General features: G+C 31.2%; 1 long non-coding RNA gene across 9 annotated transcripts; it reads left to right on the forward strand.

The window, feature by feature from the left end:
* The first annotated feature begins 2849 nt into the window (after window positions 1-2849).
* Window positions 2850-8133, forward strand: LOC145047519 (uncharacterized). Of its 9 annotated transcripts, none has more exons than XR_013682258.1 (14): window positions 2850-3044; window positions 3120-3291; window positions 3380-3429; window positions 3755-3837; window positions 4112-4314; window positions 4392-4505; window positions 4656-4745; window positions 5346-5887; window positions 6187-6273; window positions 6367-6459; window positions 7020-7158; window positions 7246-7316; window positions 7510-7553; window positions 7967-8133. It is a non-coding gene; the product is annotated as an uncharacterized LOC145047519 (long non-coding RNA). The 9 variants fall into 9 exon arrangements; XR_013682260.1 differs by having other exon boundaries at window positions 7516-7553; XR_013682256.1 differs by having other exon boundaries at window positions 7020-7146.
* The last annotated feature ends 4308 nt before the right edge of the window (window positions 8134-12441 follow it).

Consider the following 12441-nt stretch of genomic DNA (forward strand, 5'->3'; position numbering starts at 1 on the left):
CCCCAAAAATGGCTATTTACTTTCAAGAGAAGGGATCTAATCAACTAGAGATCAAGGTGACGACTTTATACCTCAAGATGATGGCCAATACAAAGTAGATGTAGGATCTAATACTTATCTCCTTGCTCCTTCCTCTTCAAGCTCTAGAATCCTTCACAAATACCCCAAATTTGCTAACAAAAACTCTTACTCTCACTCAAGAAGGTATAAGGCCGAATTAGGGTTTTCTTTGGCTAGTAGGGTGATAAGGGAGGCCACAAGAGGTGGAGTATATTCTTTAAATAAGGTGCAAACCCAAAAATTAGGATTTTCTCTTTACAGCTCCTACTCGTCGAGTCGGTCCTTCCGACTCGTCGAGTAAACCCCAAATCCCTCGTCCTCTAATAGTCTTTACTCAATGAGTTGGAGCAACCAACTCACCGATTCCATGCACAAAACCCCAAAAAATAATACATGGAACAAGTGTTACATATTTGGTACTCTCTTGGAGTTTTGGATATGAAACAAAAAGGGATTCCAGCTATTGGTCCTTTTCATCTAAAGGAAAGGTGGTTGTCCTCTTCATCTAAAGCAAAGGTAGTTGTGATCAAATCTCAGTTGAGGAGTCTTCCAAAATATCAAGAAGATCAAGAACATCAAGAGGTTAGTAATTCTTATGTTATTTTTCATAATTAGGTTGCTATAATAGAATAAACCGAGATCCTTTAGGGTGCATGTACACATATGATTTTATATTACTTCCGTTGCCATAACTCGTTTGTATAGAATGCTAGAAAACCTATCATTATTGTTTTTAACTCAATTAGAAATTGAAGCGTATTTTAGTTCTAAATAAAATTTGCATATAAAGGTGTGTGTTCTATTTAATTAAGTTAGGTTTCCTTTCCAATTAATATACACTAGGATAAATTGAATAATTTGCATAATGTAAACATTTTTTTTATTGTCATTACTACAAATAAAATTTAGACTTATGTTTTTAATTTTCTTACAATGATTTTAGAGATTGAAAATTGTTTTTTGGGAGCATAAGGAACAAAAGTTTGAATCTTAATCAAATGAGGATACTTCCAAGAGGCGTTATGATTTTTGTGTGGGCCTTTTTATGTCATCGTCCCTCTTCCTATTTTTTGTATATGTGTGATGTTCTCTCTGTTTTAAATCTCTTCGGTTCTCAATCCAGTTTGGGTGGGGTCCAAAACCGCACATCCTTAAAGAGCACACTTACTTATAGAATCGAACTAGAACCGGGAACGAGGTATCCAATCCTCTTTTCAATCCTCCATTTTCCACTAAATTGGTTCTTGGTTCTTCGGTTTTCGATACAGTTAAATATGGGTTCGGACCGATGCCATCCCTAATGACGACATATATAATTAATTGACAACTTTCTTTTCAGTTTAGATTTTATTTAAATTTTAGTAAATATTATATATAAATTAAATATCTAACTATTACTTGCTTGATGTTACAAAATAACCATCAATAACTCTCAAATTGTTGTGTAAGTCACTCGTCTCTTGGTTATACTCAATAGGCTAATAAAATTTTATTTTTCTATGTTCCGTTACACCATTAAAGTAGATTTCAACCTATGTTTTCTAACAAATAAAGATAAAATATCTAAAAAAAAGAGGAGCGACGAGAACCAAAAAATAGCGAGTATGAAAAAACAATTCGCAAGAGCGGCGAGCAATCGACAAACCATGATTATGGAATGACACACGTCGGTCCAGACGGAGAGTGCCAATGTGAGTAGTGGCTCGATGACGGGGATATAAACTCAACAACATAATGTAACAACATAATGGGACCGTAAAAGAAATGATTGTGAGAGAAAAGAAAACAAATAATTCATGATAGGTTCAGAGTGAGGGTAGAGTGAGGGTTCTGAGTTTTGAATTTTGAGTGATTCATAATTTTTGGTTCTTTTGGATGATGGTTGAAGTCTAGATAGTGATTGAATTTTTGGATATTTTAAATATTTCAACATTTTTCTTTTTCTTTAGTTATATATTATTTAGTTATATATTGGTAGATATTTTAAAGATTATGAAAGCAAGAGGTCTTTTAAATGTTCTATTACTTGAGTTAAGGATGAGGATCATTTTGAATTATTTAAATGTTTTCACCATTCCAAAATTGTAAAACAAAGGAATTTGGATGAGACATAATATATATTGCGGAAAATATAGTTTATACAATAAGCATAACTTAATCTATAGTAGGATTACATTTAACTGTAACACAAAAATGTACTCCTTAAGAAGATTCTCTTTTGTTTTTTAAAAACGAATATGTCAAGAAAAAAAATCACAACTCCTACATGTTTTTATAACTATAGACGCATGAAAACGAATATGTAAAAAATAGTAAATAAAATTTTAAAAATAATAATTATTTAAATACATTTTTTAAAAAAATACATGCATAAAATATAAATATTTGTAAAAAATAATTTTTTAAAGAATACTAATTTTTTAAACACAAGTTGAAAAAAACAAAGATGTAAAAAATAAGTTTTGTTGAATATAGAAAAAGCATTAAAAAATATAACTTATAAAATCAAAGAAATCTAAAAAATCAAATTTTGTAAAGCTGTAAAAAAATATATTTTTTTTAAAGCCTAAATTTTAGAAAATATATAACAGAAAAGTTGTAAAAGAAAAAGTTTAGACCAAATTTATAATCAAAATTAAAAAAGATGGGTCAAAGTATAGAATAAAAAATATGGTTTAAAAAAGTAAAAAACAAAAGTTAATGGAAATGTTATTTTTGTTAGTATGGTAATTTAGGAATGTTTTATAAAAGAACCGTTAGAAATCGGAAGTCTAAAGGGTTGGGTCGGTGTATTCGCGCTTAAAATAACCTTCTTCACTCATCCCTCTCGCTTCTCTCCAAACACCATACATGTTTCTTTGAAGAAGAGGGTTTTATCTGGAGGTATCACCTTCCTATCTTTTCTTCTATCGACACCACCGTTTCCTCATTCTTTCATTCTTCGGCGTTCAACAATCCTCTGCGTTTCCCTCTTCCTCCGTTAGGTTAACGTTCTTGATTTTTTTTTTTTTTTTTTTTTTTTTGGTGTATTTTATTGATTTCGTTTTTGTTTTTGTTAGGTATTTTAAATTAGGCTAAGATCTTCAGGCCTCCCTTCTGGATTCATCGGTCTATTGGGTTGTACCTTTATTCTTTGTAGTTGTAGTATGACGTCTGGTTCCGATGTCAGTTTGGTTCACCGTCATCATCGATCAAGAAAAAGAGAACAGGTCTTTCTCCTCTGGTTTCTAGGTTAGTGAGTTTAATTATGTCTTTTCTCCTCGGATTTCTTTCTATTTCTCGTCCATTTATTTTTTGTTTTGTTGGTTTTTTGAACCAGGTCACCTAATAGAAGGCACCCATCAAACGGAGATGATTGGTCACGCAATAGTTAAGTTCAAATAGTCTTGAAACTCAAAAAAGTACTGCTTTTGGTTGTAGATTCTTCTTCTGTGCACTTTAGGTGTTTGATGAAATGTCTTAATGTTATTGGATTAAATTATTGAGCTATTAGAGATTCAATAAGGGAAAGAAAATTTATTGTTTGTAGTTTTAACTCAATTAGAAATAGAAGTGTATTTGGTTCTAACTAAGAGTTGCCTATAATTAATATACGTCGTTAGGCTGAAGTGTAAAATTTCCATATTTGAAACAGATTTTGATTGTCATTGCTACAAAAATATATGGACTTATGTTTGTAATTTTCTTACTGCAGGATTTTTAGAGATTGAAAATTGATTTTTGGGGGCATAAGGAAAGTAAGCTTGAATCTTAATCAAATGAGGATACTTCCAAGAGGTGTTGTGATTTTTTTAACAATTTATATGCTGAGCTTTTTGTTTCAAGGCTACTACAAAGATACGCTTTTAGTTCCATTGAATCTCAAGTAAGGGTGTTGGGTGATTTCCGTCTTCTATCCACTGAATTACGAAAGATATGAGTCTGTAACTCTGTTTGTTTATTTCCAGAAATACCCCTGTGTTCCTAAAACTTGTGCTTATATATATATATATATATATATATATATATATATATATATATATATATATATATATATATATATTATCTGCAGGATATGATGGGATTATCTTACTTCATGTTGAATCAATCAAAAAAAGATGCTGAATATTGCACAAAAAACGCCTTCAGCACTTATTTAGTATGCCTGGTAAATATTTACATCAGGGAAGGAAATGCCTCATGGTGGATTGAAATGTTAAAATCAAGTGGTCGATATAAAGAGGTGCTGATGTATACTTTCGCATCTCTGATGAGGTAATAATCAATTCCCTTTTGTGAATAAAAAGTATTATATATGGGATTTTTGTTAAAAAACTTCAGTTTTTTTGTAGGAACCTCTTCATTCAGCTGTGATTATTGTTGTTGTTAACCTTTTTTTTAGCCAAACGAATTATGGATTTCATCTCATTCTTTCTGGTGGTGATCTGTACAAGAAATGGGATCAGGTATTGCAATTTTTGTTACTGGATCATATCTTAATACTTCAATACAAGATAATTTTGTTTTCCAATTAGTAGTTAATAGATAATTTTCATTATCGAATATATGAAAATAACCATACATTTCAAATTATTTAAAATTATGGTTTGTGACAGCTCATTCTATGAGGGTGAAGATAATCCAAATGCCACTATGATATATTGATGACTTGCTCGTTCTACAACTTTGATCTTGGTTATTGCCAGGTAACATGCCACTATTATTATTTATAGAGTAAATTACGGTTTCGTCCTTGTGATATTTCAAAAGTTATGGTTTTCATCTACATATTTCATTTGTTGCACAAGAGGTCGATATAATTATAGTTTTGTTGCAAGTGAAGTATGACTATTTTGCCCCCGTCTTTTTCTCCTTCATCCTATATACCTAAAATTCCTCGATCTCTATCTTAAACTCTATTCAAACCAAAACCCAAAAGTTAACTAAAACTAGAACAAAATTAAGACCCAGGGTACCAACAAACTGAAGAAAAAAACAGAAAACTAAAGGTTGTTAGGTTAGTTTTTTTTTTTTGATCTTTGATTTTGTTTTAATTTTTGGGTGTTGATTGAATTTAGTTAGGTCTTTATGATTTAAGATGAAGGAGATTGAGAAGCTGAAGATTAGGGCAAAAGAGTCATTTTAATTTAAAATCTTTTTTTTAATGCCGCCAGAGACGAACCTTGCAGCAAAACTAAATTTGATTGTTAATTATTTGTGTTTTTTATTTATTTATTTTTTAATTTTTTATTATACACAATATTCTGCTAATGTTTGTAAGCAGTAATCTTTTTTCTTTCTCACAGGGCTTGAGTGATCTCTCTCCAATATTCTGGTGTTCTGTTTTGTTTTTTTTTTTATGGAAAGATTAGGTCCAAATTTCAACCGTGATGGAGGGTATTTTGGTCATTTAATAAAAAAAAAAAGAGTAATGAAATTGAAACCACCTGCCCTCATGAATGGTTGATGTCCATCAAATTTGAAATTTGAAGGAATTTGACAGAGTTGAATTCTGTCTGAATTTTTAACCAAATGCACCATTGAATGGAATCTCGAATTCCAGTTCCCTTGGAATCCACAATTCCAATTCTTGGCTGCAAATCGATTACTAAAAATAGTATTTCAAGAAAATCCAACAGAACTGAATTCCGTCCCGATTGTCAACCAAACACGTCATGAAATGGAATCTCGAATTCCAATTCTGTAGGAACCCGCGATTCCATTTCTTAGCTGTGGTTTCGAACATGTCTATTATTACTGTTTTGATATGGCAGCTCATTTCACAACTGCTTCAAACAAAACAACGGCTTCTGTTTCTACTGGATTCTGATAAAATTCAAAAAGGCAAGTAAGTTTACTCTTCTACCCTCACAAACTACACTACTAATTTGACAATTTAGAAAGGTTTTTTTTTTGGAAAAAGATGGTATTATGGTGGCTCAGTTGGATTTAATCACATCATGTCAAAATTGTTGTTTGTTTTAGACTTAATGGGGGACAAAACTTTACATTGTATTTTCATTTGTATTTTATAATCAGTAAGGCTTATTGATGAGTATGATAAATTTATGTATTCTATGACCCTGTTTGTGTATTTCCAGAAATACCCATCTGCTCCTAAAACTTGTGTTTATTTATTATCTTCAGGAAATGATGGGATTAACATACTTCATGTTGATTCAATCAAATAAAGATGTTGAATATTGCATGGAAAACACCTTCAGCAGTTATTTAGTAGACCTGTTTTTTTTTTTTTTTTTTGAAAAAATATATATTTGTAATTTATTGATTTCTTTTATTTATTTTGAAAAGTGTTGTTTTATTTAGTGAATTGGGACATCAGGGAAGGGAAATGCCACATGGTGTGTTCTTTGGTGGGTTGAAATGTTAAAAACAAGAGGATGCTGTATCTCTGATGGGGTAATAATCGTTTCCCTTTTGTGAATAAAAATGTTAATATATGAGAATTTTGTTAAAAAAACTTCAATTTTTTGCACGAACCTGTTCACATCTTATTGTTGTGGTCAATTATTTTAAGGAAGTATCGATCAAGGTATTGCAGTTTTTATTACCAGATCATATCTGAATAATTAAATAGATAATTTTTGTGTTATTATTAGTAACAATTTTCATTATCGAATATCAATGATTCTGGAAACAATAGATGAATGATTTATCATTCTTCTTAGAGTAATATTACGTTTTTGGTCCCTGAGTGTAGCTGATTTTTTTCAAAAATATTCTGTGAACCACAAGTTCCCTTACATTAATTGTTATTCTTAGTTCCAATTCCTTTGACAAATTGCATTCATTACTCTGCAACAAGAAAAGGTTTTAGAAACCAAATAAAGCTACATTACATTTTTATGGTGGAGAAAAGGAAAAGAAGATGCTTCTGTGAATCAAAGTTAACATTAACACTACAAAAAACACTTGATGCTTTTTATGTTCTTATTTAGCTTTTCTGTTAATGTTTAAAGGTACATTTTTAGTTCCATTGAATCTCAAAAAAGGGTGTTGGGTGATTATGTCTTCATGTTATGAAATTATGAACTTGCTTTATCAAATTGCCACTGATTACAACCTGAAAAAGCATGGAAACAATATGTAAGTGAACAGGTAGCTATACGAGTCTATGACCCTGTTTGTGTATTTCCTGAAATACCCCTCTGCTCCTAAAACTTGTGCTTTAATTTTTATCTTCAGGAATTGATGTGCTTTTTTATCAAAAAAAAAAATGTCGAATATTGCATGAAAACGCCTTCAGAACTTATTTGGTACACCTGTTAATTCTATACAAATTATATTTGTTATTTAGTCAATTCTTTTTATTGAACAACATTTTAGTTGTTCCATGGTTGTTTTTTTTATCAACTCTAGATTTCATATTCATATACACATTCTTAATGCAATTTCTCTTCTTTGGCTCCACATTTCATCACCATAGTTACTGATTTTTAGCTGTTTTAGTGGCAGATAAGTTGAAGACAAGAAAGTGGAATGTTAACTTACAGGTACAATTTCTGTGATACAATTTGTTTTTAAAATTTTTTTTATTAAGTAAAACTTGAATGACTTGGAGCTTTTCATAAAGTACAATTTTTTGGAAATATAACAATTCTATATAACCATCCGTTAATATAAACTCTCTAACTTTTTCTCAGTTGCAACAGTTATAGCATTGCACTTTCATCTTTTATTTTATTTTTTATTTTAATAGGGCATTATGCTTTATAAATTTACCCAATAATAAAATTGTACTTTTTTTCTTATTGTGACATTATAGTTTGAATAATCTACCCATTAATTTATAGCATCGAACTTTCATTTTTTTTTTTAGGACATTATAAGTAATAACAGATAGTTGTCTGTTGTATTTTTGATATGTAATTTTAGGTCTAACATTCACTTCTCTTTACTTGTATAGTGGAGGAGTCTTGCTACAGTTAAACAGCATGTGCATGTTCTTATTGTCAGGTTGGTGGTTTAGGTCCAAAAGGGAATCTTTGGTCCATATTTCAAGGTTTCATAACGCTTTTGGTACCTCGGTGGTCACCTAGATGTTAAATTAATAATGAAAATGACCATTTTGTCCCTGTCATCTTCATCCCTTTCATTTCCATTTTCAACAAAATTTCTCTCTTTCCTTAGAAATAATTATCATATATGTTGACCCTAACTCCCTAAAAAACATAATAATCTTTTTGAAAATACGCTACTCATTTCATGGTGCATAATAACTTAAACAACACAGATGTTAGATATTTGTACATGACCATTTTGCCCCCGTCTTCTTCTATTTCATTTCTATGTTCAAGCAGCATAACTATTAACTATAACCTCAACAAAATTCATCTCTTTCATTTCCATGTTTACAAGTTATATTGTTATTTATGATCATCCGAAGACACGAATGTATATCTTGTGAATTACTTTCAAAGAACTTTGTCTTCATTCGGTAAATATACCATCATGGCTAAAGTCAAAGTCTTTTTTTTTTTTTTTTTTTTTTTTGTTATGGGTCATTGTCAAAGTCAAGGTCAGAATGAAAGAAGACATAATTGGGCTTCCAAAGATCACCAGCCTCTTGAAATGGCTACCAAAAATAATTATTTTCGTTTTTAAGGTAAAGGACTTGACAGCTCATTGTTGTTCTTTGAGAGGGGGTGATGATAATCCAAATGCATGATATATTATTGTTGACTTAATTGTTCTACAACTTTCATCTTGGTTATTGCTAGGTAGCATGCCACTATTATTATTTATAGAGTAAATTACAGTTTTGTCCTTGTGATATTTTTTAAAACTTATGGTTTTCATCTAGATATTTCTTTTGTTGCATAAGTGGTTGATCAAGTGTAGTTTTGTTGCAAGGTTTTTCCCTGGAACTGATGCTGTTACAAAATGTCTGTAAAGTTCAATTGAAATGACTATTTTGTCCACATCTTTCTCTCCTTCATCCTCTAAACCTAAAAATTCCCCAATCTCCATCTGAAACTCCAATCAAACCAAAACATAAATATTAAAACTAAAACTAAAACAAAATTAAGATCCAGGGTACCAACAAATTGGGAAAAAACCATGGATCTTGATTTTGTTTTAATTTTTTGGGTTTTGATTGAATTTAGTTAGGTTTTTATGATATAAGACGGAAGGAGATTGAGAAGATGAAGATAAGGGAAAAAAAAACCATTTTACTTAAAACTAATGAGTCGTTTTATTTAAACAAAATTTTAGTACACCGTTAGTGCCACGGATGAACATTGCAAAAAAAAAAAAAAAAAAAAAAAAAAAACTAAATTTGATTGTTAATTATTTATGGTTTTTTTTTGTTATACACAATATTTAGCATCCTAGTGTAATCTCTTCTATTACAGTAATGGACTTTCAACTTTTTCTTATTAAGACATTGTACTTTGAAGATTTTACCCTACTTTTAGCTATTTTCTTATTAGGAGTTAGGACACTGTTTAATGATGCAAAGTTAAAGGTAACAAATATACAAAACAAGGGTGCCTTTTAGTTTTCCATAATATTTGTCTGATATTATCTTAAAGTCCAGTTTTTTTTTTCTTAGGCCTAAATGCAATAATAGATAACAACTTACTTTCATTTATTTGTCTTTTGTAGCATCCTAGTTTCATTTCTTTCTATTACAGTAATGGACTTTCGACTTTTTGTAATTAAGACAGACTTTCTACTTTGAAATTTTTTCCCAATTATAGCATGCTACTTTTAGCTATTTTCTTATTACAACATTATACTTTTAGATGATGTCTACCCAATTATAGCATTCTCTGAAAATATTTTCTTATCACAGGGCTTGAGTGATCTCTAAGCTTTCGGTTTTTTTTAATGGAAAGACTAGGTCCAAATTTCAACCATGATCAAGGAGGGTATTTTGGTCATTTAATATAAAAAGAGTAATGAAATTGGAACCGCTTGCCCTCATGAATGGTTGAAGTCCATCAAATTTGAAATTTGAAGGACAGAGTTGAATTTTGTCCAAATTTTCAACCAAATGCACCATTGAATGGAATCTTGAATTCCAATTCCCTTGAAATCCACAATTTCAATTCTTGGATGCGAAGCAATTACTAAAAATGGAATTTCAAGAAAATCCAACACAACTTAATTCCGTCCCAATTGTAACCAAACACGTCATGAAATGGAATCTTCATCTCATATAATGTTATCCAGCCTTTAGGCCCTCCCATCTCGTTGGTTCGTTTCCAGCATCTTGACCCCTAAGCCATTTCAAAATACGCTCACATTCTGTGAGATTAACATTCTAAAACAAAATTCACACAAAACCATGCAAAAGCTAATAAGAACATGTCGAGAAAGAGATCGGTAGGTAAGTGAGCTTACGAAATTACATTATGTAGTGTGTTTGGTAATTCACTACTTAAGTTAACTTGGAATTCAAGATTCTATTATTGTCACAACTAGTAAAATTAGAGTCAAGATTGTATTCATGTACAAACAATTTCTCTATGTAACCTTGTTGCATTAGATTATTGAATTTCAAAATATGAATACATATGTGCTTACCCTAAGAATCAAGTTGTAATAACCTCTTATAAGCCTAAGTTTGATCCAATAGATAAACCAAAAACTAATTGTTGGGCCTTTGTTTAGAGGTTTTCGGCCCAATTAACCCTAGGCCGAAAACTCTTTTATATGGGCCATGTCAAATCCGATGTAACACCGCAGATTCTGGTTAGTCAATTTAGGGACGCTAAACGTCAAAAATAACTTTTTTTATATAAGATTATTTAGAATAATAACTTAGTCTCTACTCTTCAAGCGCGGCGAATTCGATACAGTTTTGTGAATCTGAGATAGAATGAGAATTAGCCGATGGGGTTTAAAGGAAAGTTATAGTACTCTTAAATACCAACGCGTGGATATAAAGAACGTAGAAAACTGAGTTCATATGCGGATGATACAAACCCCTATAAATAAGAAATAAACTCTTCATATTTTCTTCACACCATAAGCCTTTCTTTATCTCTATAACTTCTTTCTAGACTCCCTAAACCCCCTAAAGCCTATGAAACTTCCCTAGCACTAGAAGAAAGCCCCGGAGCGCATGAAGGTTCCGAGAAAAAGAGCTTTTTGGCTCAGAAGCTCTGCTCCAGCAGAACCTGATTTTTAATAAAACTCGTTGTAAATGAAATAAGTCTACCATACTTTAAATATAGCTTATATTTAAATATAATATCGTTATTATGAACCTATAAATAAGATTTATCAGTGATTCAAATTCGTTATACTGATTGATCTACTTACGGGCACTTTAACAAGTGAGTGCATAGTTAGTTTCATCTTACACATAGATATAGATATGAAGTATTTTATATGAATTACGTGCTATGTGTGCATATTGTCTGAATACTTGTTGTCTATGCTGGATTAACGATTTTATACATGTTTTAAATGATTTAAACTGTATATGTATTTATATCTACAAAATATGTTGGGTAAAACATGGATAGATGTAATAGACAATGTGTCATAAAATGATGAGAGGCCTCTAAGTTTTAAGATGATCCAGTCATCTAGCGGAGTATAGATGACAACCACAGACTTTTCTAGATAGTCCAGTGGAACGCTAACAGGATCGCAACTTGTAGGTGTTTATTTGAACTTAGTGTTCACCAGCAGTACTCCATCCCCTACATGGTTGCCTTATTTGACATAAATTGTTGAGGAACCCCCGAAGCAGTGTTGTCACCACGATGAAAGTCCTTAGACTAGGTCCCTTGTGTTAGATGTTTTGGGGACGTAAAGTGAGGATAATGGGAACGAGTAATCGGGTTTGTTTGGTTGATAAAGTTAATAAACTTATTTATTGTGTTGAAAACTCTATGTGCTTACCAGGCTCCCAAGCCTGACCCACTCAGTTTCTTGTATTACAGGTAGTGCCACACGAGCATAAATATGATGTTGGGATGAGGGATTACGGATTATAAGCCTGTAAATATGAAATAATTTAGTAAGGCCTATATTGTACTGTTTATGCTTTTGATCTGTATCGAACATGACATCCTGAGGTTTTTAATGAAATACATTTCTTCGGAAATGCTTTGATAAATCTTTATCATATTTTATTTTGGGAACAAAATCCACAACACTTTTCTTTAAAATGTTACTCTGATTTTTAAGCAAGGCATAAATAAAATCGGTATTTTCTAACCGTGAAAATGGGGATGTCACAGTTGGTATCAGAGCATTAGTTTAAGCAGACTAGAAATAAGGATTTATTTCTATACTTAAACTTAGAATGCTAAGTGATGATCGTGAGGAGAGTGTCTAATATATTTTAGGAAGTACACCTAAATAGACAGAATCACTATCTTAATTAGGGAAGATGCCTTAAATGCTTTTATGTGCTAA

Source organism: Lactuca saligna, chromosome 5, assembly GCF_052625555.1.
Source record: "Lactuca saligna cultivar CGN05327 chromosome 5, ASM5262555v1, whole genome shotgun sequence".
Taxonomy (NCBI): Eukaryota; Viridiplantae; Streptophyta; class Magnoliopsida; order Asterales; family Asteraceae; genus Lactuca; species Lactuca saligna.